Here is a 27531-nt window from a genome sequence, read left to right as displayed (position 1 = left end):
AGAATAAAAACCTAAATGCTGAAACTTGAATGTCTTAAATAGTTCACAGAGATTTATTTCAGACAATTTTGGTGGGAAAAACAAAAGCATGATAATCTTCATTTTACATTAAAGTAACCAAGAGGAAAAGACGTTACATTATTTCGTAGAAAACTTAAGCTAAAATAATAGTATTCTGTGGTCACCAGACTAGGTTTAAACTGGATGTGACTTTGTAACAAATACTGTCATGACGTTTAATAGAAACTCATGGGAGTACTTAAATAAAATGAAAATGTTATCCATTTCTTATTTCCTGAAATTACCATGAAAATGGCAGCTTAGCATGAACTCAGTATTAATACAAAAACTCCATGCACATATTTTTAATACACTTGTCAGTGTAACTTTAATAATTTTCACTGTCAGGTTATGTCTATTTCTATTAGAATAAACACAGACTTTCTTTCAGAAGTTTTGTCTGTAATATAAAGTAAAAGCAAGCCTTAAAAAAAAAAAGGCTTAATATTTTCTAAACTTTATACCCTAGGTAATAAAGTAAGGGTTCTCTATATTGACTGCCTAAAAGCATCCGGGTGGCCTATAAGGTTAACTTCCCAAGTCTCTTTAGTGGTCCAAAGAATGTTATCCAAACTGCACATCATATTTTGTTATGAGTAAGGAAGACTCAGAAACCACAATCATTGCCTCCTCCTCCTTACAAATTCAGTTTCTGTTACCACTTTGTGTCACCAATATCTGAGCATTTAAATACAGAAGACAGTAACAGGCCCACATTTTCAGGGCCTATTTTATGTGTGATAACAGCATTCATGGTTTAAGATGCTGGTCTTATGAAACTCATCTCCTCCTGAACCTCAGCCTACCTCTTTCTTTAAGCTAATTTACAGCTATCATCCAGGTATGTATGACATTCAGATTTTGTTTTTGAGGGAAAAAAAAATCTCTGAAAGACAGAAACTTCTTCTATTCCAAAATACTGTTCTTAGCACCAGAACTTATCCCCAATCAAATAAAAAGCTTTTCGCAAATTCAGTCCTGTTTAAAACCTGCACTAGCCAGGTAAGCTATTTAGTTTTAAATACTCCTAGGAAATAGAACTGACAGGGATGGGGTCACCTTTAAGAAATTTATGGAAATCTGTGAAAAGATGTCCTTCAAAAAATGTATTTAACCCCAATGTAATTCAGTATGAGGAATTAAGGATCAATTTTGGAAAGTTAACAAAACTTTTAAATTCATTCATCTTTGAAACTGTTGCAGTCCAAAAAGGTAACTCATTACTTTCGCCAAAGGCATCTGGATTTTTGTTCTTGTTTATTAGAATACACATTCAGCTAACATTAAACCAAGCTTGCCATCATTCAGGTAAGGAACATTAAAACAACATTCTGTATATTTCACATTAAGTTAAGCCAAAGAAATTTATATACACAACAAAATACAGTTTGGGTATTATCACGAACACTTGTATCAAACTCTGGAACCTACAAATTTCTGACATACATGCTATCATTTCATCTTCACACAAACCCCACACAAAAACTACTGCACAATAAGTTTAAATAACTTGCATAATATACAATGAATACAGGATGAATTTTTAAATCCTTTGTTTGTCTCTAAAGCTCCAGGGTATACCCTGGAGTTGTTTTTTTCATCAACACTTCAATTTATCACCCTGTATCACCCTGTATATGGGAGGCATGAAGCTGTGCTTTGTAAATCACAATTTTATAAAAGATATGGTCCCTTCCCTTCAGAAGTTTACAATCTCGCTGAAAAGACCAATAAAGTAATGTCATGTAAATGGTACTCATCAGCTGCTGAGAGAGTGCAAGAGGGCATGTGTTCCTTTCTTTAGGGTGATCATACAAATCACAGGATGGGTAGTGTTTTGGTAAAAGAGAACTAGAGACAGAAGAAGATCACAACACATCTGAGATGAAGATGGCAAAAATTGTGGCAGTTTAAGAAGTGTGCAATTCAAGGATTAGGCAAATGGAATATGATGCAGGAGCCGGGTAGAAACAGGACTTGGCCTTTATCTTGTGGGCAAAGGTCTTTGTGTTCAGGGTAATGATTATTTCTTCAGAAAGTTTTATTGTGCTGTAGTGTGTAGAACATATTGGATAATAAAAACTAAAAGGTAAAAGACCGGTTAGAAAGCTACTATAGTAACTGTCTAACAAGTATGAAGTACTAAAGCTTGAATTTAGAAGATGGAAGTGGAAAAAGAAAGAAATCAATCTCATAATTCTTCCCGTTCTAACAAAAATGATTATAGAAATAGTCATATACATGGTCGCCTGCTATCATGTGTTGAATATATGAAGGCATAATATAAAACCAAAAACTTCCAAATAGACCTGCAGGAAAGACTTTGCGTAAGTCATCTCATAAAGTTACCTATCCTATAATGGAATAAACATTTATAACATCTCCTTTGAATGTATTCTAGAGTAGCAAATACCATTTCTTAATACTGTAAGTCTTTGATTACATTTTTATACTATTTTAAAAACATTTATTGTAGATGACCCCAAACTGAAATTTTCAAAAACTACAATTAGAAAATATCTGTATAAAATGGAACGATAACCTATACTTTACTATATAGAAACTACTACTTAAAAACCACAAGGTCTGCCTGATTCATACTAATTTTAAGATACCAATACAATGAATGTCTCTATATTTTACAGAAACACAGGGTATCTCTTATAAACGTATTTCTCAAACTGATTACCAATATTTTATGACGAAATGGAAAAATGCACGTATGTATACTCCAAAGATAAATTACCTGACCATAATATTACACTCTATTTGTGGAAACCCTCATATTTACATATTACTTTTAATAGGGATATACATATCAGTTTGATGAATAAACTACTTCTAACTAATTCAAATTATCAAAATGTATTATTACAAATATAACTGAAGATTTTTGCTTTCTCTTCCTTTAAATATTCCCTGCCCCGGAAAGTCCATAAAGGCAAATTTTCAGGACTGAAAAATAGTGTATCTTCTTCATATATTCAATAAATATTTAGTCAATAAATACTTATGAGCTACTTCTAGATGTCCAGTGTTCTCTTACACCACTTTATTGAGATAGGATGTAGATACAAAAAGCTGTACATATTTAAGGTATACAATTGATGGGTTTAGAGGTAAGTATACATTTGTGAAACCATCACCATTATCAATACCATAAACACATACATCACCTTCAAAGGTTTCCTCCTGCCCTCTTTTTGTGTGATAGGAACACTTAACATTACTCTTAGCAAATTTTTAAGTATAAAATACACTACTGCTAACTATAGGTAATATACTGTACAGTAGATCTCTAGGACTTGAGTAATTGAAAGTTTGTACCTTTTGACCAACAGCTCTCTGTTTCCCCCTCCCACACTTCCTGGTAACCACCATTCTACTCTCTACTTCTATGAGTTTGATTCTTTTAGATTCTTCATATAAGTGGGGTCATGTAGTATTTATTCTTTTGTATCTGGCTTATTTCTCTTAGGATAAGGTCCTCTACGTTCATCCATGTTGTCACAAATGACAGAATTTCTTTTCTTTTTTTTAAGGTTGAATAATATTTCACTTTATGTAGATACATTTTCTTTATCCACTTATATGTGAATGGACATGTGGGCTGCTTCCATGTCTTGGCTATTGTAAATAATGCTGCAAAGAAATAAGAATGCAAATCTCTCTTCAAGATCCTGATTTCACTTTCTCTGGATCTATACCTGGAAGTAGGATTTCTGGATCATATAGTAGTTTTATTTTTAAGTTTTTGAGGAACCTTTATACCGTTTTCCATAGTGGCTATACCAATTGATGCCCAGAATTATTCTAGGTTCTTTCAGATATATCAGTGACAAACACAACAGAAAAAGATTCCTGCTCTCAGAGCACTTTCATTCTAGAAGGGGAAAACAATCAATAAACAATTAATTTTAAAAATTCATAGTATTTTAAAGGTGATAAGTGCTGTGGAAAATGAAAAGAGAGTGGAGATGCAGCTCCCACTTTGAGTGGAGTGGTCACCAGCACAGGCCTCATCAAAAAGATGCCGTGGCCTTATCAGCTAATGCAAGAACTTTAGTTTTACTATAGCTGAGGTGAAGGCTTTTATAAGCAGAGGAAATTTTCATTTTTAAAAAAATACCATGTACTATTATAACTGAGTGTCAAAAAGTATAGTTGACTTCATTTAAAAGGGAGGAGGGAGTGCTATTAAAAAACGTGTTGGTGGGAATGGCTATAAAAAAACTACCTTATATCAGGAACCCAAAATAACCACTAACACATGTGATTATGGCCAGTATTGCTTACTGGGCTTTACCACTTATGACAGCCCTCCACACATGACCATTTTCACAGACTAGTAGTTCCTTATTCACATTCCAAATTCTGAACACTAAAAAGTTTAAAGCAAACCAGTCTGGTAGCAAAATCTGACCCAAGTTCATGTGAGACAACTGACAGCTCTTGCTACATCTCACTTGGCAAATAAATACATGAAGAAACATTAACCCTCAAAATCTAGGTAAACTTTAAATATCCTCATTAATGAAAAGTCATAGGTACATCTATATGTATACATACAACCTTTTTTTAGCTTCCCTATTTTACTCAGAAGATAGTAGAGTTACATCATATGTCAATTTATCATATGAAAAGTAAACCAGCCATGCTCAAAAAAAAAAAAAAACGAAAAAACAAACTAAAATTCTATCTAGCATATAACCTAGAGGAAGATGGACGATGTTGATCTGTTGTTACATATTGTGATTTTACAGTTTAAATATATGTATTTTTCATACAAATGTCCTGTAAACACTGGCTAACTGCTGTATTTCATGTTCAACCAAAAACAAAACAAAAAAAAACAATGTTATTTATTCCAACACCGAAGGAAACAGGCTGTTTGACACCTACTGAAACATACTATATTAGAATCTGCATGACATCTTTCTATTGAATTTTTTAGGATAATTTTAACTAGATATGAATTAGACTAAAGCACTATCTTTAAAAAATCCAAGATGTAACTTTATAACCATGCTGTCTACAAGACACAGGTGGCTACTGAGTACTTTAAAACTGACTAGTCTGAACTGCGATGGGCTGTAAAGTAAAAACACACCCTGAATTTCAGAAACTTAGGATGAGAAAAAAGAATGTAAAATATCTCATAATTTTATATTAATTAAGCAATGGAATAATAGTTTTCAGATGTTGGGATAAATAAAATATTGTACTAACTTCACTAGTTTCTTTTTCCTTTTTTTAAACATTCCTACTAGAAAACTTAAAATTTGAGCTCACATTATATTTCTCTATAATAAAGACTGAGAAAAAGATTAATACAAAATTTCTCAGGTACTTACATTCTAGAATTAATAATTTCACTTTAGGTCACCCAACAGAGTAATACAAACACAGAAAAAGGTAGCAAGAAACATTCATCAGAAACTCAAATGCATCTACGGTTTTAGATATTCAAAGAAGTATCCAAAAAATTCAACAATAAAGTAAAAGTCTTCATTATATGATATGTCTAATTTGTTTCAAAATCCATTTTCAGTATTTCCTTAGTCATAAGTATGTATAGGAGGGTTCTATGTCCTATTTCCCTTCACTAGAGTTAGGGTAGATCTAAGTTTCATGAACCAAACACATATCATATGGAATCAGAAAACAGACAACTTAATTTTAACAGATGGGAAAATTTCATAACTCCTAAAAAAGAACTTTAGAGTTTATGTAAAGTTGGAGAAAAGTCCATTTCACAATAAGAACCATCATTAGTAAAAGACACACTGACTGACATTTCCTAAATATCCTTAAAAGTGCTCTAAGTACCTATTTACTGAAGTTAGACAAATATATACTCCACCACATAGCAGTTCCATTCCTGTGCATATACTTATCAGAAATGAATGCTTATTTCTATCAAAAGATTAAAAAAAGGTCATAGCAGCCTTATTTTAACCCCAAACTGGAAAGATATTCAATGTCCATTTACTGTAGAAGGGATAAATGATGGTATATACAATGGAATATATACGACTGGGTGGGGGGAGAGGGAGATGATACACACATGGATGACTCAAAGACATAATGTTAATCAAAAAAATCAGACATAAAAGAGTTCATACTACATGATTCCAATTGTATAAAGTTCAATAACAGGCAAAACTAATCCAAGATAAAAGATGCCAAAGACTGGTTTTTCTGTTGGGCGAAGGCAGTATTGACCAGGAAATACACCAACAAACCTCCTGGGGTAGAGTGTAGTGTAGTTACGCAGGGTACGCTTACATAAAAAATCTCTGAACTAGCAAGTAAGAGTGCCAATTTAACTACATGAAGTTAGACTTCTGTAAAGTGTTTTTTTTTTTTTATTTAATATAAGTAACTTTTTTTAAAAAAAGGGCCTGATATATCACGAGTTATTTTCAAAATAATTACTTAAAATCAATTCTTATTCAGAATTTACACAAGAATTTCTCTACTCAACCCTACAACTAAACTTAATTTGCCATTTTTTATTAATAAAAACTAGTAACCAGTTCAATTCTATTCAACCTACTCTTAATTTTGAGATTACCTGATAAATTTTCATAAATGGGTAATTCCCAATGGCTTTAAAAAGTGTAATAATCTTCTCTATAACTAACATTATAAACTATTTGGAAGCTTATATCTTTAAATATGTAATTATAATAGTTAATTCTTAGTTTAAAAAGATAACTTTAAACTCCACAAAATTCAGGGTTTCTGATCATATCCTTTCTTTCATTGATAAAGCATACATAAAAATTAAATTTAGTATTTGGGAGTTCACTAGAAGTCCTCTTACAGTCCTAATGTGTTTATTTAGATTTCTTATTTGCTTTCACCCTCCCCCTCTGACAGGAAGAGGGAGAAAATGCTGTTTTGCTAATAGTGAATAACCTTGAACGTACAGAGTTCAAAACAATGTTCTATGGAAATATAAAAGACTATATTCATCCAATCCTAGAAACTCATAGTGCTTGACAAGTGATTACTTAAGAAAATTTGTAAAACTGATTTTTGTGTCATTTCATGTGAATATAAATCATGACTATCCAGTTAATAGAGTCATATGTACTCAAAGAAGTTGACCTATTCACTACAACTTTAACAAATATATTATCTTATTAAATGTATGTATGCATTCTTCCTTCATCTGTGTCTATTCCAAGCAAGACAGCTGCCAAGTTTTATAAAAGACAAACACAAGACTTGGGGAGAGGTATCAAGGTGGACACCAAGAAGGAAAGCCTGGGGCATGGCTGAAGGGAACTGTGTCCACCACTGACCTCAGCCAAATCGGCTGATGTATCCACACGGGGTCTTGGGGGTGTAAAGAACAGAAACACAAAGCAGGTAAGTTTCTCAACTGATAATCTTAATATCCTTCCTTCCTAGTAATACATCACATGTCCTGAGACTCAGGGTCTATGAGCAGATGAATTATTATGCTGCACCAACCTAGACACATGTGATAATGCAGAGGGAACTTAGCAGATGGATGTTCAGAGGCAGAGTCAGGGGACCCGGTTGGATATGTCCGTGGGCCCTGATGAAAACACAGATGGCAGCTGGTCCCTAAGCTAGAAGGTGTAACTGTCATAGGCAGGAAGAACTTTAAGACTGCCTGAATGTTTAATGTATATTTCACATGGTCTTAGATAAACAGAAACTTTTTATAACTCATTTTCAAATCAAAACATTCTTTAAAATAGTACTATGCTGAAAAGGTAAAATGTAAATATCTCAGATGTTTAAAAAAGGCAAAACTGGTTCCATCTAAACCAGATTCCTTTTACTCACACAAAACTCATAATTTACCAACACTGAAATGTAGCCCTCTCCTCTGTTACAAATGTCAAACAACTAGTTTATCAATATCTGAAACTTAAGAAAACTAAACAATTAAATATGGCATAATATTCTTTCTTTCTTTCCTATAACTGAAAAGGCTTAACTACATTTTTAAAAGTGGAGCAGTGAGACAAAATACAATACCTTCTGGATGTGTTTCTCCCAAATGTTAAAATAATGGATCCTGAGGATAGCGCTTAAATTGCTCACAATCCAAACACTCTCTGAAAATTAATAAAAATAAGTGTTACTTCAAGTTGCATCTTATCTCAAAGAATTTCAATAGCACGTTTTACAAAGAACTCAACTACTGACTGAAAAACAAAATCTGAAAAAATGACAAAAAAAGATGTATTGCAAGTAAAAAAATTCCTAATTATACATGTTTTCCTTGGGCATAACTGTTGATCACATCTGATAAAAAATACGCATTACAAAATTATTTATACCAAAACACTACTTATCTGTCTTTACACTGCATTAAAGACTATATCACCAATTCTCAAGTGTGTGAGAAGTTAATGTCAATGACCAAGAGGAATTCTGATCAAGGATTCTGGGAGAAGAAGTATTAGAATGATTTGGTAGTCAACACAAGAACTGAAACACCTCATTTTTTTTCTAGACCATTAGAAACAAAAAAATGTTAAACTTGGAATTAGAACCTTCCTAGATACAGAATGACATCGACATGTGGACAGTTTATACTTTTAAGAACAAAAGAGTGGGTGAAAAAGTTTTAGGCCAGCAAGACCCAGAGTCCACACTTTAACACTGTGGTGGCCTTGGAAACTGTATATTGACCAATAGGCCAATGGACAGAGACCAGTTGGTGATAAGACAGGTATGGTGCAAACTACGAGACTCCACCATAGCAGCATTCCACTCGTATCACCCACTGCATTTATGTCTGGATTACATTTTTAGAATTCTCAATTCCTATCCCACAGCCTATGATTGGTTCTCAAGGATTATAGCTTAGCCTCCAAATAAATCCATAAACCTAAACCTTAAACTCCCCAAATAAAGTATTTTTCATTAACACTTAATTTTACCAGTGCCCTTCAGTCTCCTTAAAACCATATATAGATTACAAATTTCTTTGCGTGATGCTGCTTCCTTGACATCCTAGGGAGGCAGGCTGCTCAACCACTCTGCCTCTGGGCCACTTTCTCTGTATCCTGCTTACTGGTATTCTCCCTGTGACTGTGAGCCTTGCATTCATCTTTGAATCTTCCAGCACCTAGCACGGTGCAAGGCATAGAGCTGATGCTGACTGAAAGTCTGCTCTATGAATCAACGTATCTGAGAGACTTTATCAACTAATATACCATGCTGAAGTAAAAATAATACCAGCAAAGGGAAGCAGGTAGTTATATGAGCCAACTACAACGAAGAATACTTGCCTTTTTAAAAATTTCATACTTCATACACATACATACACACACACACACACACACACACACACACACACTCAATTCTCATTCTCGCTCCCTCTCCGTCTCCCTTCTTTCTCTCAGTTCTTCATTAGCACGACTCTCCTGGTATCTATGTCAATACTCTCCCAACCCCTACAGACAATCAGCCCGCTGGTGGCAGGGCTCCTTTCTGCCCAGGTGAATTGGGATTCTAGCCCTGCTGTCTGAGGTCCTGCACCAACTGGCATGGTAACTGGACATTAACACAAACCCTCTAGGCACACCATCAGCAGCTCCTAAGGTACCCTCCATCAGCAGCTGGGAATGTCACTTACATGTGTAAGTCAAAACTACCTAGGGCTTCCCTGGTGGCGCAGTGGTTGAGAGTCCGCCTGCCGATGCAGGGGACACGGGTTCGTGCCCCGGGCCGGGAGGATCCCACATGCCGCGGAGCGGCTGGGCCCGTGGGCCATGGCCACTGAGCCTGCGCGTCCGGAGCCTGTGCTCCGCAACGGGAGAGGCCACAACAGTGAGAGGCCCGTGTACCGCAAAAAAAAAAAAAAACAACTACCTAGAATCATAACTAAGGCAGAATATTCCTAGAATTTTATTAGTAGACAGCTGGCATTGCCTTAAAATAGAAAAGACAAACAAACAAACCCTGAAGAGACCTCCTAGTGATTTAAAAAAAAAAAAAAAGCCTTATCATTTCCTATTAGGACACTACTTTTTCAGCAACTAAATAAAAACATTACCAAATCATTTTATGTAATAAAATTTAACCTTCCTTTGACCTTCCTCATAAAGCAAACAAACCTCTCTATCCAATAAAGTTCCATCTGAACTATGTAAGATGATAAGCAATACCTTAATTGCATTCATTTACATGACTTTGAAACTATTCTGGGCTGAAGTCACTGACTGCAAGGTCACAGAATACAAAAAAGTAGAATGTGTGCAATTTACCGTGGAGGAGGAATGATGCACTTAGGCAGTGGGGTAGACCTTCTCCCTCCCTCATCAGGAGACACCCAAAGCTTAATGCAATCAACAGGTGCAGCCATCTCTAACATCTCTATCTGAAATATATCATACATATACACACTGACTTTATAAATATACATATAAAATATAATAAGAATATGTATTTGATAAGTCCACCATATTACGGTTTTATTAAAATCAATCTCCCTGAATAGAGGCAAAGGGCAATTCTATGCCTTAACAGCATTTAAGATCAAAATATGAAATAGGGCTATTACTTTTTCCATTGTTTCATAAGAATTTCTAACAACTAAAATTCAGGTTATAAAGCTGTAACAATTTTTAGGACAAGAACTGCAAACACAGGATGTTAAGTATACTAAGCATTTCTGCTTTCATTTTTCATAACCTAAGCAAATACTCAACTAATTTGCTTAGAGGAGCAGACTTTTACCTCTCAAAGCCAATAATACCACATTAGTCAAAGTAAAGAAATACAACTGACTGACAGAAACTGACTACCATAAATTACAAGGGACAAGGTATATTCCTCAAAACCTCAGAATATATCATAACACACAAAAACAAGTTAATCCTAGAAAATATTTCCCTTTAGTAAAATTCTAACACAAACTAGATGTTATTGGCACTTGAATTTACTGGAGAAAAGAGAAGGAAACTAAAAGGTTAGGATCTAGAGACCTTTAAAAATGTCTGTAATGTTAGTACAAATGTAGAGCCTCAAATATTTTTTTCGGTTTAATGTAACATCACCAGATTCATTTAAGAAGCTTCTGTCCATTAAATCAGATAAATCTCCCACATTTAATGTACTACCAAAGCATTTCTATACTGCTCAAGCCAAACTTTTGCAATCTAAAAATGATTTAGTGAAAAAGAAGCAATGATATTATAAAATGTATGCTTCTTCACCTTCTCTCCCTACCTAGAAGGGCAAGACTCTTTTCATGTAAATCTGTATTAGATCCCAATCATTTCAATTGATGCTACTCCACAAAGAACACAAGGATGAAAATATATTTAACTACTATATTCTTAAACTCCAACACCTTGATGCCATTTTGTCCTTTTTAAATGAGAAATAAAATAAAATCTCAATTTCTCTCTATAAGTTAAGCCAATTCACTTTGGAATACCTTAGTAGCAAAATAAATGCATACATGCATTTTAAAAAGTACTAGTTCCTATTACAATCCACATATAACTTTCAGTGACCATATCTTCTTCAGATATTTTAAACCTTTCTATAAGAAGTAATTCAGGCTTTAACATGATATAGATAATCTGTATAACTATGTAACAAACAATTCATGGTCCACATATCTTGACAAGGATAAAAGCACTGGGGCCAATCAGCATCCTCTAATATTGCTTCCAGTGTTCTCGGTCACATTTTTATCTGATTTCAGATCTCAGGCTCACAATAATTTTCTGATAAATATAACTTTTGTTATTTCTCAACCACTTCCCCCTGTCCATCCAAAAGACTGAATGCTTTATGTTCCTAAAGCTCATTAATTATGATCGCAATATTTATCTAAAGTTCTATTTCATACACATAAATTATCATTTCCTTGGATATTAGAATATGTTAAAACCAATTTTTATAATCACAGTCTAGCCTTTGTGTGTCTTTAAATGAGCTACAACTGTGAACTGAAAATGAACTATATTAATGGCATCACTCTTGCAGCTCTCAAAGTTGAAGAAAAAAGTCCAAGCTTAGGTTCTGACACAGTTCATTTTAACAGCACGCATCAGCCTCAGGTGAGCATAGTAAATCCTGCCCACATAGCAAGTATGCATGTGTGTGCTCCTCTTTCCATGTTCTCTTTTCTTTTCCTTACCTCTCCCTAGGAAGTCAATGAACAGAATATTACACACTTTTTAAATATATACAGTGGTACAGAGATAAATGATCTATCTTGTCCAAAAAAAGAGGTACCTAAATAAAGAAACTTATCAATTCTCAATGTAAAATTAAATCCTGGACTGACAGGTTGCTCAGATAACACTCAGAAAAGAACAATATGACTCAACCTGTAAGGAACAGACCAAAAACACTCCATAAGATGAAGTGCATCTAGAGGAGTCCATATCTCCATTTGAAACGCTTGCTATGGAATATGTTAATTGACAATTCCATCTAGGAAATATTTTTCTTCCTCTCTCACCTGTTCCCCCACCCATCTTGCACTCGACTCCATAAACAGCAGTTATCCCCCATTATAAAACAGTTGACGGTTAAAACAATGAGCCAGCGAAGAAAGTACAATATCCTATAACTGACATTTACTGCATTGGCCTTGGACTTCTAATCTCTACCAGACGGGCACACAAATCAATCCATCAGCTCATAAAGGTGTGCTTTTTTAACCTCTAAAACAGATGGGATTGGCCAGAAGTGTCTGGCATGTCAAACTGCTAATCACTGCTGCCCTTTGCACAAAATAACCCTCTTAAGTTGAGGCATGGTTGCACGGGAACCGACATTAGTCTGTGGGAAACCCATTTAGCTGTCACACACTCCCTGCCACTCCTGCTCTCCCTTAATTAAGCCTAATGCCTTATGCTTTGACCTTTTGTTCTAGCCTATTAACCCTATCTAGTACAAGTTCAATTATGTTAAACTAAAAACTTTGCTGTAAGATATTAAATGCCAAGCTCAAAAAATCATGAGGGACATCCTCACAGCCCTTAGTTCTATGCACCCTGTTAGTCCATGCATGTGACACTAAAACCTCACTTTTGAAGTGATACTTATTCGAATAGAGTCTAGAAGAACCACATGATCATTCTTGTTCACCCCCTTGTTTTACAAACTGAGGCCAGAAAACATTAAATGACTCACCCATTTCACAGCTTCAGCTGAAGCACACTGAAACCTATCTAATCTCTAGCTCTGATCCTTTATTCTCCATCCTGTCTCTGATTTATAGTCAAACCACCCAGGAGTGTGTTAAGGATACTACTATTTTCAACACATTATTACTTTTCACCACCCACTCAAAATTCACTACTACACAAATAGGCCTAAAGCAAAACAAATGAGCACGTCAACAGAGTTTTGAGGTAATATTTCCTTTCCTCCCCACACCAAAACTTTCTATCCGCTCACTACTTTTCTTCTTTTTAAAAGGAACGATGGCCATCTGAGAACTGCTAAATTCTGCAATGCTCCCAAGGCAATAGGTGCATGTACAAATTTTTTTCTTCACTGATGCTTCATTTAAGTATTCAATAGAACAAATGACTGAAGCTACAGAAAGCAACTACAACTTGCTACTTATCCTCAAATGGAAAAAGCTGGTTATCTTTAAAAATATATTTTTTACACCTATATGTAAATTGATTGCTGTCCAACATTTACCAGAATCCCAAAAACTAAAATCAAAAAAGTTTAAAATTCACTGTAAAGTAAAATCAAACATAGTCCAAACTAACATGCTATCACCACAGGGGAATTTTAGTTTTAGTATACAGTAATAAGTGCTATTCCTCTTTCCACTTACTTCATACAACTAAAAAAAACCTGTTTTACCACTCTCACCATGACACGTGAAAACAAACATTCATAACATCAAACAAAATTTGGATTTCTACCTGTGACTCATGTGAGGAAATGCATATTACAGATTTTTGAAAGATTTAAAGTCAGATTTTAATTTTATCCTTTTATTGACTGCTCAAAGACCCATTTTTATCTACTTTCAGTATTAACCAATACTGTCATTTTTGCCTTTAGCAACCTGGAACCTTACAGGTTAAGATAATATGCCATTAAGTGGAACATACCCCAATTTTCAAAAGAAACAGTGATGAACAACTTCAATGACAGAATTTACTACTTTTTAAGGGGTAAAAGTAGAATGTGTACAAAAGTAAAACTCAAAGTGAATGTGCTTATGTTACTAGAATGGTACTTTCTTGGCATCATCAGAAGGAATATACACAAGAATTTACAATATGTAACATAACGCAGGTGGATGAGCAGTCAAAGGGAAAACAAACACTGAGAGCAAGAACAATTAGCAGCAAATTAATGGTTCAGAGTCTCAGTCACCTTTTTTTCCTGCAAAGGATATTAATGTTAATTTTTTTTACATACACATACACACACACACACACACACACACACACACATATATACACACTTTCTTTTATATATTCTTTTCCATTATGGTTTATACCAGGACACTGAATATAGTTCCCTATGCCATACAGTAGGACTTTGATGTCCATGATATTAATGTTGGTTTAAATGAGATATCATGCCTTAATTACAAGAGTCAGCTCATAAAAATAGAAATTAAGTTTGGGTCTCAGACACTGAGGAATTTAACAGTGGGAAAGTTATACCAGTGCATAGAATCCACATACTCTACAACATATTGACTGACACTAAGGAACAACTGAAAGAGCAGTTCAGCACTGATGCGAACACAAAGCAGACTACACCACATTAATAGTGAATGTGCTCATTTTTCTACTCTTTTACATTGGACAGTAGTCCATTAGCTTGTATATCTTCTTTTACTATGATTTATATGATTCATCGCTATTTACTTGTGAATAGAAAAATATGCAAGCCCTGAGAGGTGTTTTTTCTGTTTACAAAAAGCATCTATTTCTAAGCATGCATAAAGTTTAGTAAAAACTTTTGTCTTCACAAGCAAGAAACTGGGTTAAAGTCATTTTAAGAGCGTTTGTTAAATCTCAGTGCTGTACATGTATGTCCCAGATAATCTACACATTTTCTCTAGCATTTGAAAATTAATTGCTGGTCTATAAATTTCTGAGCTCTATTTTAAAATAATTTTCTTTTCCAACTTAGCATTATTAATCAAGTTGAACGTGATAATGTTCTAACAGTCAGAAAATTCACCTCTGGCGAAGAGCAAATCTTAATTTAAAAATAATAACAAAAGGGCTTCATATACTACTTAAGGCCTATAATTTACTAGGTTTTGAGTCATCAAGTCCTTCCTGACACCTTCTAACTTTTAAGATTACTGAACGCCAAAATTAATGCTAAACATGAGATTCTGAGATGCCTCCAGTGTCCCAAGCAGTCAAATTCAATGCAATTAAATGTGCTGAGCTGGTGGATCCTTACGACTATTGCAAGTGAGGCCAAGGAAATTGCCCATAAGGCTCTAGAAATATGGTTTCATTGATTTAAAAAAATTAAATGTTGCCCCCCCAAATTTCGCTGAACATGCATTCTAATATGTTATAAATTGTGTATTTTTGAAGAAACTTAGTATTACAGAACAATGTCAAATGCCAAGTAATTATAATGTCAGCAACAGTTAGTTTCACTTTTTCCTTCATAATAAATATGCCTGGAAAGAAGATGATAAATTTCAAGGAAGAAATATTATTTCTTATAGAAGTTCTAATTTAAATAGACCAAAGAAAAAATGTAGAACAGCAGCTATTATGCATAAGTTAGTCATAATATTTAGCAGTTTTTAATGTATAAATACACAAAGCCCCCATTCTTAACCCCCCAAAAAGCAGATTTCACCAATAGTTGGGATTGGTACAGTTCAACAAATGTTTTAACAACCTTCTGTATGCCAGGCACCTACAGAACCAACAATACACGGATGAATAAGCTCCTATTCGTGGAACTTACCCTCTCTTGAGGAGGACAGACATTAAACAAGTGTGAGACTATCACAATGAGGCGTACAAGGAATTGTGAGAGACAAATCTGATCTTGTTAGAGGCTTGGAGACTGTACTGAGCACCTACACTCTCTTGTCCACTGTCCCATGAGAGAGACTATTCCTTTCCAATTTGCTTCACCAAGGAATGTGGTCAGTCTGTGGCCCACATCAACGGCTACCATTAGGTTTCTTCTCTCTTGCTCTCTTTCTAGAGGGGTGGACCTCGGTACACTTGGTTCAGGGCACTGATCACCCCAGGTCTACCCAGTGTCCTTGCATCCGGTATGCTACCTTCTCAAAGGAGAATATGGAGTGGGGCCCATAACCTTTGTATTATGTTCCCAACTGAACCAACGGACCCAACCACCTCCACTAATGGTTTTAGAATATTACTCTTCGGTAGTAAGCGCAGCTGGCCTGTGATTGTTCTGATCACACTAGTCAACTAAAGTCACCTGGCTGTTAATCGACAAATAAAAGTTCCCCTACGGAATTTTAAATAGAACTCAAAAATGTATATAACACATAGAAACAAAGCTAATGCATGAACAGATGCGCACCTGTACTGTAAAGCTTCTCTTCTTAAATTCTCCCCCTAGAAAATACATCCCAAGTTCTAGAATATCAAATGAATCACAAGACTGTCCTGAAGACCATATTTTAATAGCATGAGAAGGAAACAGGCTCCAAAAAACAAGGATGATACGGTTGGCCCGGCTCACTCCACTCCTGAAGACCCAGTCCTGGTTATCAGAGGTTCTCCCTTGGGGTTAGCTTAGCCTTAGTATACTGCTGGATCCATCACCAAAGGTTATTAACTATTCCTTAACACCTGGTACAGAAAGCCCCTCTTTCGAAGATTGCTTTAGCAAAAACAAACAAACAAAAGAGTGTGAAATAAATCAAGACTTGATTTCTCACCCTGGGTTTAGCCAGTTGCCAGCTGTTGGTTTTAAATTCTTAGGTGCTCAGTGTCCTCCTCTGTAAGATGCAGACAAAAAATGTTTTGGAAATTTTAAATTAACAACAATGTCAAAAATGTTGGAAGATGAGTAATCATTTACCCTACTGTGTCGCATGGATACCTAGCCATTAAAAAGAAAAGAACAAGTGAGAAATTAAGAGAACAAAAGGGAAAACAGGGGGAAAAGGAAACAAAAATAGAGGAGGATCAAGAGAAAAGAAAAAGGTGTGTAAGTGAAATAGTAGCACTTATCACTATTTGAGTTACAGTCCACACCAACTACCGATCCTATGTGCTCTTCTGTTAAGCAAGATGCCTCTATACACCAACTTGTTTGAAAATGAGGAAGTAGGACAAGGTAGCTCTAAAACAAGTGCACTTAAACCCAGAAAATCCATAGCTTCTATCATATTTCCTTCCAACTTGATATCTAAGGATTCTATGAAAGTACTTCAGTTTGTGAAAGCCCAAGCAAAAGAAAAAAAAAAAAAACAGAAGAAAACATAACGTTGATTCAGGTCGGTCAAGGATTACCAAGACAGGTAAGAGTAGCATTTTACTAACAGAGTGAACAATGCATGGCTTTGAGTTCTGCCTCAATAATACCAAACATCCAGATATTGGGAAAGAACCAGGTGGTGAATAAACACCTTCCATCTTCAATCCTTGACCTCATGCAGATTCAATCTATTTCAATTAACTTTTTTAAAAGACATGGATGTGTTAGGGAAATAATATAAACACATATCTGAACTCCAGAAAAATTTTTTTACCCCAATTGTTCACTTACACAGTTTCTCTCTTATTTGGCCAGATACAATATAGTTTCTTAATAAAAGATCATAGTAAAATGTTCCTTTGCAGCTTTTATACAAACCCTTTTGTTTATCCAACATTTACTTGGCATGTCAAAATCCAAAGCACACTAGAAAATGCTATGTATATGAGCATTATTACTCATCCTTGTGTCTCCAATATGGTTTCAATTTGACTACCTTCTAGTGTAGAGGGAACCACTCAGCTTGAGTCTTTTGGTTCAAAGTTCCATAAATTTTAAATTAGGAAAGTAAAAAGAGGTGGAGAGGTTTATAACTCCATTTCTCACGGCTCCAACAATAAAAGATGTGTACTTTAAAATACATGACATGCTGCAAACCTCCCTAACTCCAAAATTTCTTTCCTGACCATGGTCTACTCCCAAAATGAAGCCAAATACTCCTCATCTCTTGATTTCTGCATCCTTCTGATAAATTCACAAATGCATTGTCAATTTCCTCTTCGTATTACAGAGACTAGTTCATTAGCATAGCACAGTCTTTAAAATAAAATTACTGGGGGTGAACACAGGACAATAAAAATAAAAATCATGTGAAGAACCGTAACAGTCAAGAGATTTAACTTTTCAACCAGGAAAAGCTATGGTTCTGAATTTGCTACAACTGCTCCTTGAAGTACACAAACATAATTCGCCTTGGGAACACTTGGATTAAGACCATGACAAGCTCTTCTAATGAATTATATCAAGAAACATAGTTGCTTTCTCTGCCTCAAAGAACACTGTAGCAATTCTGAGGTCCACTTCACAGGAGCTAGGAGCCCTCACGGCTGCCCTTGGTGACTACATCTTCCTTATGCAAGTGCAGGAGCAGGACATAAGCTCTCTGAGAACTCACAGCAACTGCGGCAGAAACATCGCTTGGAAACAGGGTGCCTTCCCAGTGGGACTGATCTTTGAGAAGCCAGGCGGGGTGAATGCTGCTTGAGTCCTGCGGCTCTCAGGTTGGGAGCAGGGTTGTTTTGTTTTTTTTTTATGATTTTCTAAAAATCAGAGAGAGACTGGTTTTCTCTTCAAAAGATGGCATATTCTCACGGAAAAGCAAATTATTATCAATGAAATTAGCTGTGTGACCTCAGGCAAGTTACTCAGGCATCTCTCAGACTAGGTCTCTGTATCTGTAAAGTAGAGAAAATGATACCTATATGTCACAGGGGAACTGTAAAGCAGCCAGCACCATGTCTGGCACAAAGCAGGTATCCCCAAATCCTCTTCCTTTCCCTACTCCTCCCCGCAATAAAAAAGGAAAAGGCAAAAGACAGGTAACTAAATAAACTTTTTATATTTCAAGTTTTGATCCATCATCTCTACTCCTTTCAAAACTATAACCTTGAAATCTTTACTGTTTACTGTCAACAGCATATATTGATATAGTCAGAATTTCTGAATTTAGAAATGAAATCTAACCTCCCTGTTCTACAGATTCTACACATGTTGCTCAGAGACATAAAAGGCCTTTCCTTTCATCAGTATCATACACTGATTTAGTAGCAGAACCTAAGCTAGAAAAATATGTGTGGAATAACAAAACAGAAACACTTTTTTAAAATATGCTTTTCAAAAATCAGACCTGAGCCTATATGACCCATTGTGTAAATATTCCCTTTAGGGGAAAAACTGCAATTGTGATTAGTTTCATTTTGAGGGTATTTCTTATATCCCCTTTGTAAGTGTTTCACATGTTTTCAAATACTTTTTCTTGCTGTTCTCCACCTTCTTCTGTCCTCCTTCCTTCCCTTAATTTGTTTCTTTTCCAGGGTATAAATCTACCACTCTACTGTAGATTACTATAAATTCATAAATTCGGGAATCAAAAAAAATTCTTAAAAAGTATGCTTTTTAAAAACCAGTTATAATCCCTTAAACATTTCATATCTCTCTATTTCTAGGTAAATTCCTCAAGATAGAAGTCTCTTTTAAACTTGTAATCCTCAAACTTTGATTGTGTTCTGCTATATGTCAGGCTCTCTTAACCACATTGTCATTAAATCGCCACAATTATAGTAATATTCTAAGATTGCTTATAAACATAATTTCCTTTCTTACTATTGCAATGTTAAATTATCATCTTTTTTTAATGCAGTAACATATTTAACATGTCCACATGTTATATACAGTACAGGCAAATTCAACAATTGAAAGCACACAACTACAAGAAGCTAGCATAGCCACCACGTGGCTTAGCTTTTCTCTTACCTAAAGCTAATCACCTTACTTTTATCTAGTACTCTCATATAGCTGGTAAAGAAGGTAAAAGTAAAATAATCAAAGCAGACTGCCAAAAAAACCCCACAAGTTCCAAACTCCTTAGTTCCTGAGCTATCCTCAATCCATCAGCAAATTACAGATTTGAAAACAAGGAGTAGCCCTATCATTTTACAGGAGACTGAAAGATGACTTTCTTAATTAGAAGTCCAAGGGTGAGAGACTCCTTTCCACCAAAGCTCTGAATCAACACCAAACATCAGGTCAATCAGAGCTGTCCTGGTCCCAGTGGTATCTTAAGCTGATGACTCAAATTCCCAGTGAGCTTCTGGTTTAATTTCTTGAAACTCTAGGCTTAGTCACACAGTGACCTGGAACTTAAGGCAAATAAGGGTCTCTTCCTTCCATCCTTAAAGATATTTTTGCTGAATGACACAAAGTTACAGAGGCAAGATGGGTTTAGAGCTTTTTAGAGTTTTTACTCCCTGAGGTGTACCAAGTTAAAAAACTGGGGACAGTGAACCATGCCAGCTTTGAATTTCAAACACAACTATTAACCCTGTCAGAGAAGCAAGTCCATTTCCAAGTTTTAACAAAATGCCATTCTTCTAACCCCAGCACTATTACTGAAAGAGGAAGGAAAGAAGAATGAAAGGGAGGAAGGGAGGTGAGGAGGGAGGGAGGGAGGGAGGTGGGGAGGGAGGTGGGGAGGATGGATGGATGTCACAAGCACCTTCCTAGACAAAGTTTCAACATATTCTGGAGTTCTTCTTGAATTTATTTCAATCAAAAAACATATAAATTATAATTTCTTTAACAGGTAATTATCCATACATTATCTTCAATAACTATCTTGTTTAGCTTTAAAAAAGAAATCTTAGTACTACTAAGTAAATACAGTGGAGTCCTTTTTTTCCATAACTTCAAAGAGTAATTTTTTTCTACATTTCTGAGTTGCCAGTCTTCTAAATTCTTCAAATCCGCTTCTCATTATATTACTCCTAGAGTTCTAGGCTAAATGTTATCTCTAGCTTGGTTCAAGGTGCTAATTTCAACAAAATCCTAATAACAATGGTAAACTGTATCATCTTTACTTTTTCCTCCTTCTTGTTCTCAATGCTTTATGAATTTAAGAAAAATTATCTGTTTCGGGTGCAATGATATCCTAAAATGCCATGTTTTATGTGTAGTATTTGCAAGATAGTGTAGGGATCAATTGAACTTTAAGGTTCATAATGCAGAGTATGTAATATAACAGTGACAACAATTCGTATATCATCCTACTTATCTCAATACCTATACTTATTATGAAAAATTAAAATTACTCTTCATACCTGTAGCAAAACAAAAGGAAATTTCTATTGTAAATAAACTCTAATTTTTAGAATCCTAAATATTCAATTTGAACATTAAATTTCAAGGAACAAAAAACAACAGATGGGCATCTGTATTACAGTTTGCAAAAAAACCCTGCTAAGATTTCAGAGGTCTCTTTGGTCCCAATTTTCCCCCTACCCTTGAATCACAAGATAATGTGCTTAAAGAAAGCATTCTTCCTGGGGTGATTTACATGAAGTTATCTTTATCAGAAATCTTATGAAAGAGTTCTCCAGTTCACCACCCAAACCTCAGCACTCTGTTTTCCATGTTGAATAAGACCCTTGGAAAACACCACATCTCAAAAGAATAAAGAAAAGGTGGTCTAGTTTTAATTCATTTCCTTCCAAATAAACTGTTACTCCCTAACTCCTGGTTCTATGCTGGTACCCAGTTTTGACCTTCCAGTTTAGATATATTTAAGACACATTCAAAAACAGTGTACACATGCACAAGTGGGGAACCTGTCATTTCTCCCCCTCAAACCACCATTATTTTTATAATATTGATGACCTCATAAAAGGAACTCCATTACCATCAGCAATTCATGTCCCTGCTTCAGCACCAGATGCAAACAGGATATGGAAACAAGATCTCTCTCCTCCATTTACTTTTTATTCATTCCAACCTCTGGATATAACCCTCAGTTCCATTCCACTGGCCTGCATCACCATCTGACACGCTTGATTTTTACCTTCTCAAGTCTTAGTGACCATGCTGGTGTCATATTTCCCTCATTGTTGTGTTAATCTAAATATTACAGATTGAGTTTGCTCATATTCCCCCAAGACAGTCCCCTCAAAACACTGCAACTTAAGGAAATGCATCTTGAACAATTTAATTCTCAGATTCAAACTCATTATCCTGAAAGCCCTCCACCCCTCCCTGCCCCATATTCTGTTCAGAGTGTTTCTTTGACTTTTCAATAGTAATCAAAAGTTGCTTTTCATAAAAACATTTCTCTAGTTGGAAGACGGGTACAAAGGGTTTTGTTAGAACAGTAAATGCTTTTTTCTCTGGTCTTCATCCATGTTAACAGTAAATCACTATGAAACCAACCAAAACAAAACCCACCCTCACTGTGTGTAGCCACGTGAACGGGCATATGGAAAAAGCTCAAGAGTAAAGAACCTTCATCCCAGCACAGCCAAGAAGGGAAGCTACAAATGGAGGCAGTTTTCATGGAAGAAAACATCCACAAATGTAGAAGCTACTTATTTTAGAAAAGGGGACAAGGGAGCAAGAGAGCAATAAGGAGAGAGAGAGGTGGGGTACAGACAAACAAACTGGAATGCCTCTTCTCTGTTCACCTACACTTTAAAACCTGACTGTATCCGGCAATCTAAAGTTTGAAAAGCAAAACTAAACCTATCACAATTTAAGGTGAACAATTTTCTCCTGATAAAAATTAGCTGTTTTGAACCTATTTGGAGCAGAATTATTTTTTTTAACCTGATACACAAAGCTATCATTGCTTTTTCAGAACAACACTTAAAAATGACCGTTTAAGTTTCTTACAATCGTAAAAATTTAAAACTAAAAACCTAATCCCTTTCACATCATATGTCCTAAGCCACTCTGATGTAAAATTACTTCTATGCCACTGTCTTCTAGTACTGGTTTGCAATGGAATCTGTACAATTAATAATAACCTTCTTCCTTCTCATCTATCTGGAAGCCAAGAATGACATATCTCCTTATCTCCCTATTTGTGCCATTAGATTGACATATTTTGCCTCACCTGTCACCTTCCATAACACTCTGCTTTCAGATATGAGTTAATTCATTTTTTAGTTGTCCTCAATGTTCTAAAATAGTGATGTTTGACGGAATTAATACAGTGCTCTAGTTCTCTATGTTCAACTGGTATTTAATTAAAGATCTTGGAGGCATCTTTGTCTCCAGTTACACCGCTTAAAGAAGGAATGTTACTTCCTACCTGGACAATGTGCTAAACCACATGGCAACAGAGCTGCCTTCCTAAGGTCTCCCATTTAACAGATTGTTTTACTGTGTATAAACTACTAGCAAGACAGATTGCCACTTTATTTCATGTTGATTTTACTTTTCACATCTCTGAACCACTACTCTACTACAGCCTACATTCTCTCTTACCTTTAAAGCTGCCAGCATTTCTGAACTTGTAATCTCCCTTATATTTTTATTTGATCATTGCTTTTGTTTTACCTGGACCTCAAAAAGTCCTAATGGCATTTAATTTGTAAGACTTCTTGAATCTCTGGTAACCATGCAGAGAATCTTCAAGCAATGAGAGCTACCTGGAGCACAAGCAGAAATTTTCTTGTTTTAGACTCTTCTGAATTAATATCTTTTGGCAAATAGCCCACTCAAATTAATATGTCATAATTTTCAATTGTAAAGGTAGCATGGATAATTTAAATTGGCACTCGCTATTTATTACACAAATAACTGTTCTCTTGGAATGCGTTTTGAAAGCTAGCATTTCTCAATAATTCTTTGGCTATATCGGAACCACAAGAGACATGTCAATTTAAGCAAACTTCAGGAGCACTAAACTAACAAACAAGACTCTAGGTGGTGGTATAGGTTATTTTTTTATCATGATGTTTTGCTCTTAAAAAACTTCAAGAGTCAGAGGAGCCTTTAGCCTCTTTTACAGACACCTTTTTTATTGCAACCTTACAATATTTTAGCGTGTTAAATTAGTAAAAGTTTAGAGACGCATTCAGGAAATGGGTCCAGACATTAAAACTGGTTTTCAACTACCTCAAAGGCACTGTAGAGAGCGCACTGGAGTAAAACCAACAACGAGTAGTCCTCTTTTTTGTTTGTTTTTAATACGTATTTTCCTCATGCTCCTAGGGCACTTTCAGGGCTAAGCATGCAAAGAGGTCTTTCCCCACCAGACTGTATGAAACACGCTAAAGTAACAATCCTACAGCCGGCAGGATAGGGGCTGCTCCATTGACTGAAATCTTCTTTGTCTCTAGGAACTAGTTCCAGGCAGAAAAAAGTTAGCACTGGTGATGAAGCCACTACTCTCTGAACCAGCTAAACTCAAACCACATTACCAAACTGCTAGGCAAAACCAGAGCAACGTACTTCGAAGTTGAAAAACACTTCAAAATACTCCAGGCAGCAACCCACACTTAGGTGCCAGGCAGATGAAGCAGCATTTGTTTAAAAAGTCCACTTATTTCAGTGTCTCGTCAACAAAGGTGCCAAACTAGTGATTAAACATTGAATAATCACATCAGGATGATGCCACCCACTTGCAAAACCCATGATTCACGAACAAGCAGGTTCAATGCAATTCATAACTTTAAAGAATGAATTACCAAAGCTCTTTGCTTCACACATACCACTCTCCCCCCGCCCCCCAAATGTAAACAGAAATCATCATCTATAAACGGACAACCATTTTCACTTTGGACACCTATGGATGGTCTCTCTTCCTCTAGAAACAGTTTTTCCCGCACAATCTCACATTTAATCATTTACATTACCGGAGACAAACTCCAACTCAGTTCCACCAACTGAGTGAAAAATCCTTGTGGCTGAGACGTCTTAATTCTTTTCCGAAATAAAAATGCTCTATTAAAAAATTTAAAACGCAAAACTACTTATTCTGTTCTTCTACTATCTTCAAAACCCAACTGCAATCCCTAACGAGATAGAAGGTAGAAACTCCTGTAATGCTTCAGAGATCAACATGTGTCACACACAGACTTCCAGCTTGTTCGCCTCTAAGACACAGTTGATTCCTTTGTTCCTTCGGACTGAACACCAACTCTTGATTAAAATTTGGAAACTACTTTAGAAAGGATATGACGGTTTGTAGAGTATTTCCAGGGAAACCCTTCATAAAACAACAACATGCACTAGTAGTAGAAGAGGGCACAGATATAAAGAGTGAAAAACAAGCCTCCCGAAGCCTCCCAGGACCTGTATGGAGCTCACCCTAGATGTGAGCCCGGTTTCTGGCTCAGGGGTAAAGTGATGGTTGAGGCCTCGGGTCGAAGGGGCCTCTCCCTCGAGAGGGGAAGGACAAGTACCGACGGGCTGGGCTGGAACCGGGGGTCCTCCAGGGGTGGGGAGCGCGGTCCCTTTTCCTACCCACTTTCCCCGGCCCGGGATCCGCGAGCACAGAGCAGGGAGGCACCAGGGTGAGAGGCGGGGAGCTGCGCCCGGCGCCGCCCAGGACGCCCGGGGCAGCAGGAGCGGCGCGGTGAGAAGCGCCTGGGTCTCGGGGCCGAGGGGGCAGCCGAGCGGGGTGCGACCCCGGCCCACGTACACCCCCCCGCCCCGGCCCGCCTCAGGGGCCACCCGGAGGCCGCCCCCCGGCCCAGGACTGGCACGGACGCGCCAGTGAGCCCGGGGCCAACTCCACAACTTGGCGGCCCCGCTGCCCGGGCCCCCCGAGTTCCCCGGGAGATTCGGACCCAGCAGGAGAGGCGGAATTTCCCCGGAAACCATCCCCCCCACACCATCTCGTCCCGCCGCCAAGCCCACCCCGCCGTCTGCGTCCGCTCCCGCCGCCCCGACGCCCCCGAGGCCCTACCGGCCAACGCCAACGCCGCCGTGGGCCGCGCTCCCGGCCGTTTCCGGCGGCGCGGGCGGCCGCTCCTCTGAACCCCCCCAGCCGCGGCCGCCACTCACCCGAGGCCGCCGCGGCTCCGAGCCCGGGGCTCCGGCAGGCTCACTCCGCGAAGGCGCCCTGCCGCCCCGTCCTCCCTCGGCGCCCCAGCGAGCTCTTGCCTCCGACCGGCAGCACTGCCGAGTGCAGCGGCGGACGCGAGGCCACGGGCGGGCGTGCGGGCGCGCGGGCGGGCGTGGGGCCGGGTCGTCCCTCCGCCTCGGCCGCCGCCTCCTCCTCCTCCGCCGCCTCCTCCTCCTCCGCCGCCGCCTCCCGAGTTCGGGGCTCTGCTGCAATGTCTGCGAGGCTGACTTTGAGCGCCTCGCTCGCCGCCCGCCCGCAGCCGCGCTCCTCCCTCCGCCGCTGAGTCCGCCGCGGCCCAGTCCCTCCCCTCGCCGCTCCACGCCATTCAGCTCTTCAGCCAAGTTTCTTAACCCTTTTTTCCCCCTTCCTTCCCATTGTCACCGGGGCGGGAGGAAGGCGCCCGGGTCCCGGAGGCTCGCGGGAGCTGAGGGGCCCCCTCGGTTGGCTGGTTTTCCTTCTCGCCCGCCCTCCGGCCGGCCGTGCGGGGACTGCGGGGCCCCGAGGCGGCGGGAGGACCGCGGCGGCGGGGAGAGGTGGGCGCTCCACGCGCCGGCGCCGTCCCCCGCGGCTCCCGGCTCTGTCCAGCCGTCGCCACGGCCGAAGGCGCCCGGACAGCTCCTCCCGGGGCCCCGGGAGAACCGATCTCGAGACACAGGCCAAAGGCTCGTGTTGGGGGCACCGACTGGGGGCCGGGACTCCCCGGGTCCCCTCCTGGGTGCCGGCGCCCTAGGCGTCCCCCTCCTCCCATTTCGCCCACGACACGCGTCCCCTTGGCTCCTTCTCGCCCACCCCCAACTAGCACCACCTTGTAATCTGTGTGTCTTGCTTTGATCTTGGGGGTCACGGGCACTAACTGCGGGTCACTTTGACCCCACGCCCAGCACGTAGGAGGCAGCCAGGGATAAATGCGGAGTGAGTCCGAGAGGAAAACTGGGAAGGAGACCTGAGGAGCGCCCCATTCAGCTCCTCGGACGGCGGAGGACCCGGGAGCAGGGTTTATCTTCAGCTGCTTTGTCACTGCGAAGTCTCCAGCGGAGTCAGTTCTCGAATCTACACCATCCCCGGGAAGAATCTGACCCTACAAGACAAGGCAGAAGGCACCGGGCTGCCACTTCTTGGGCAGCTCTCGGCGGTTCAGGCTCCGAGTAAGAAATAACAATTACATCACAAGGCCGGGGCGGCAGCGCCGAGGAGCCTCCCGGTTTCCTGCAGCCTGATCTCGCTGAACCCGCCTCTAAACTGGGGGGCATACGGATTGGTGAAGAGAGAAAGTGGAGGGAGGAGAGAGTCATCCGAAACCATCATTTCCCCCTTCTCCCTGTATTTGCTGTTTAAAAATCTTGTCCTCAACGCTCCCCAAACATCTAACCAGAACTATTAACACCCCCTCAACACCTCCGCAGATGTCAGGT

The 27531-nt window shown here is 38.3% G+C and overlaps 1 protein-coding gene across 16 annotated transcripts in view; it reads right to left on the bottom strand.

Annotated features, from left to right (window-relative positions):
- The window catches only part of NRIP1 (nuclear receptor interacting protein 1), a 300299-nt gene extending 273343 nt beyond the window's left edge, over positions 1-26956 (bottom strand). For 11 of the 16 annotated variants that reach the window (XR_009532560.1, XR_009532559.1, XR_009532558.1 and 8 more), the window contains exons 1-2: positions 26059-26285; positions 8083-8162 (exon numbers count right to left, since the gene is read on the bottom strand). The gene's annotated coding sequence lies outside the window, so the exon portion shown is untranslated. Of the gene's footprint in view, positions 1-8082; positions 8163-10322; positions 10360-16957; positions 17018-25359; positions 25503-26058; positions 26286-26924 lie in introns of those variants that run through there. The other 5 variants (XM_060098612.1, XM_060098613.1, XM_060098614.1 and 2 more) reach the window with 5 other exon arrangements.
- Positions 26957-27531: the final 575 nt, after the last annotated feature.

The sequence above is a fragment of the Mesoplodon densirostris genome, chromosome 5 (assembly GCF_025265405.1).
Source record: "Mesoplodon densirostris isolate mMesDen1 chromosome 5, mMesDen1 primary haplotype, whole genome shotgun sequence".
NCBI classification, from domain to species: domain Eukaryota; kingdom Metazoa; phylum Chordata; class Mammalia; order Artiodactyla; family Ziphiidae; genus Mesoplodon; species Mesoplodon densirostris.
This window is presented reverse-complemented; position numbering and strand designations above follow the sequence as displayed.